Source organism: Mytilus edulis, chromosome 7, assembly GCF_963676685.1.
Source record: "Mytilus edulis chromosome 7, xbMytEdul2.2, whole genome shotgun sequence".
In the NCBI taxonomy this organism is placed as follows: domain Eukaryota; kingdom Metazoa; phylum Mollusca; class Bivalvia; order Mytilida; family Mytilidae; genus Mytilus; species Mytilus edulis.
The window spans coordinates 60,587,025-60,590,786 of record NC_092350.1 but is presented as its reverse complement, the minus strand read 5'-3'; the positions used below and the strand labels follow the sequence as shown (position 1 = coordinate 60,590,786).

Sequence of the window (3,762 nt, the reverse complement as noted above, 5' to 3'; positions counted from 1 at the left end):
ACCAGAAAATGGGGGTCTGGGCCCCAGGATCTTGGATCCACCCATGATGATTAATTTACAATTTTACTTGTATGGAATTTGGGAAGCAAAACTTTCTCAAAATCTGAAGAAATTAGATTACAGAAAATTAAACAATACTTGGTTCTAGAATATTCCTCAAGAGGTACATTTGTACTCTTGTCGTCTCGAGAAGAAAACAATGTGACTTTTAAATACATGAAAAGTTTAATATCACGACAAACTTAAAATACAACCATTACCTTCAATGGTCAAAATTGTCTGAGGGAGGCGGAGGATGGTCTCAATGGCAATCATACCATGTCTTTTAATTTTTAAATCAGTCTCGAGGATATCATCAGTATAGGACTGAAATGATTTTCAAAACGCCTTTGTAAACTTGTCCGTGTATGAAATTTGAAATAAGCTAGTGTTTCAACTACCTCAAGTAAAGTTGACTTTAGATGTATTTGTTAATTTTTATAGGTTTCTTTATTCTAAAATTTGATAATATAGGTCTTTACCAATTTCGGTTCTTACTCATCATTGGCTTTCAACTATTCAGCTTTGCACGTTCCGGATAAATGTAAATTCAGAAACGTGTTTCGAATGCAACTAATTTATAACATGTCGCTTTCATTTTATTGTTTATAATTACATTAGATGTATGTTTCATTATAATATTTTATTCTGATTGGCTAACTGCACATCACGTGTTATTCCGTAACAGTTGCAATGCTCAATACAACTTTTCATTCATGATAACACGTGCTCCAACAATAAAGTGCACAGGTGAATTAAATAATAAAATATATAAAATTCGTGTTTTCATGATCATAGCTAAAAAATGTAATTATAAGTATTGAATGCTTCTTTTTGTAACTTTATAGGGTTGTAAAAGCGTTGACCGTGCGTACATTTTTAGAATGAAGCGCTTCCGCGCTTCATACAAAATGTACTTCGGTCAACGCTTTTACACCCCAATAAATTTACAAAAAGAAGCATTCAATTCTTAAATATTTAACATAATACTAACTAATATTTAATTATGCATATCTCTCTGCAATGAACATTAAAAGAACAAATATCTCATCAATTTTTTCATCAAGATCTATCTCTTGTCTGTTGTTTTCTTGATTTCTTCATGTTGATGGATCAATAATTCAAGGTAATTTAATCTATCTGCAACAGAAAAAGTTATCAAAGTGTAAGATAATCAGAAATGAAAAGATCTTTCAGGTGTTACATGTATACATCCCAATCATAGTACGTCACATCCGGTTGCATATGAAAACGTGCAAAACAAATCCCATCATTTTGTTAGTTTTAATTAATCCTTCATTTTATTGCAGGTGTTTTACACACATATCTTTATTGTTACAAAGCACCGTATTAATTTGGTGTTTCTATAGAATATTTTGGAAACTTGAAGTTATTAAAAGTCACATAAGAACATAAATAGGCCGTTAGTTTTCACTTTTGACCTTTTTTACATCATTTCGGAGCATCTTATATGCGGTATGGGCTTTGCTTATTGTTGAAGGCCGTACGACGACCTATATTTATTAATTTCTGTGTTTTTTGCTCGCTTATTGAAAGTTGTCACATTGGCAATCATGCCACATCCTCTTTTTTGATTATTTTTTTTATATATATAAAGATGTTATGTGATTTGTTTTCTGTAGTATTGGACAGGATAAAACTTTAATAATGCCAAATATTTCTTTATTTAAAAAAAAGAAGAACTTTGCACAATTTTTGGAAAAGTGCAAATTTAACAATGAAACAATGAAACAATGGTGGAAATATACCAATAAGAAACGTCAAACCTGATTTCATGCAAATACACAAATATTCAAAAGTTGTTTACATTAATTTGCCTAACGACGGGTTTTATGTATCTTTCCGACAGAGAGTTGTCAATTGTTATCAAAGGTACCATGATTATAATTTTATACTCCAGACGCGCGTTCCATCTACAAAAGGCTCATCACTGACGCTCAGATCAAAAGAGTTAAAAAGCCAAACACGTACAAAGTTGAAGAGCAGTGAGGACCCAAAATTCCAAAAAAAAGTTGTGCCAAATACGACTTAGGTAATGCCTGGGATAAGAACATTTTTAGTTTTTAAAAAAAAATCAAAGTTTTGTAAACAGGAAACTTTTAAAAATGACCATATTATTATATTCATGTCAGCGCCGAAGTGCTGACTACTGGGCTGGTGATAGTGCCAAGTTACACGATTGTTTCCATATCATCATTTCTTGACTTTTTGCTTGACTTTTTGTGGTGCTGTCAATCTGAATGTTCTTATACGCTTCCATGTATCAGATAATTTAGTACAACACACCAATGCTGCTTATGCACATAATCATCTATCATAAAACATAGGTCATTTTTTTCTTGTTTGTAAATAAGTAAAGTTTCATTGTAATCATTACTGTGTTAAATAAACAATGAAAAAAAATAAAAAATTATACTGAGATGTAATAGGATTGCGAATATCCGCCAGAGTTCAATTGACGTTGATGTAAGCAATTATAAGTCACCTTCAGGAAAAAAAACCTTACTAGATAATCAGCTGTAAAAGACAACGTCATAAAAACGTTAAAAGAGTCAAACGAGAAAATTAGTGACCAAGTTGATGACAAATCAATCAAATAAAAGCCAATGACAGATAAAGACAACAGTAGTATACCGCTGTTCGAAATTCATTAATCGATTGAGGAAAAAACAACTCCGGGTTACAAATTAAACATGAGGGAAACACATCAAATATAAAAACAACAGAAACACAACAATTAAAAGTTATCAAGGCAAGAATCAGCGGAAACTACTGAATTACAGACTTCTGACTTAATACAGAAACTTGCAGAATCTGGCGGGGCTAGAAACGTCTGTGATAGCTCGGTTCCTCCATTTCCCGCTTTCTTTCTTTAATAAACAAATATTACTTGACGTGTTCGTAACTATAATGACATCTTTGCTGCATTTGTTTATGAAAACACAAGATAACTAAACTTACCCGACCAAAATCTTCAGGACAGTATTGTCTGTACTCTGGATAATTTTTAGCACCATACTTTGGAATACTATTATCAGGTTCCTTATTAATATATTTTGTCCTTATATCTTTTTCAAGTTGCTCTCTTTTAAGTTGGTTACATTTGCAGCACACTATTATACACAAAATAGTTTCTACTGCCAAAGCACACCCAAGGCCGGAGCTCACAACTGTCATCTTGAAATCGATCTCGACTACAAATAATATACGAATAGATGGAACAGTAAAACACAATTCAATATATTTTGCATTGTGATCCAATAAGACTTGATAATTTCCGTAAAACAAACTAAAGATTAACTAACTATCAGCGTTTAGATTCATGGAAGTTGTAGTAGATAATATAAGGAAATAACAACTCACAAATAACACCCATGCTGTTTCCTTTGACAACTAATTCACATTGAATAAATGGCACTTATTTTAAGATAAATGATTTGAGTACTTGAGAAGAACCACCGACCGTCGACAGGATTATTTTTTTGAACTTCTGAAGTTCCTATTGTGCTGTCATGAAAATAGGCGACAATGTTGAATAACGTCACATATTCAGAACATAACATTTTGCTAATTCAAAAGGAGGATTAACTTTGTTAAAATATGGTCTAAAAATCATTTAAGAACAAGGATAACAAACATACGACAGAGGCAAAACAGAAAAACAAAAATATGACAGTGGAGAAACAGAATAAAAAACATATG

General features: G+C 31.9%; 1 long non-coding RNA gene across 1 annotated transcript; it reads right to left on the bottom strand.

The window, feature by feature from the left end:
* Positions 1-616: 616 nt before the first annotated feature.
* LOC139483550 (uncharacterized) lies at positions 617-3,245 on the bottom strand. The gene is made up of 2 exons (XR_011655025.1): positions 3,022-3,245; positions 617-1,179 (listed from the first exon to the last, which is right to left on the bottom strand). It is a non-coding gene; the product is annotated as an uncharacterized lncRNA (long non-coding RNA).
* Positions 3,246-3,762: the final 517 nt, after the last annotated feature.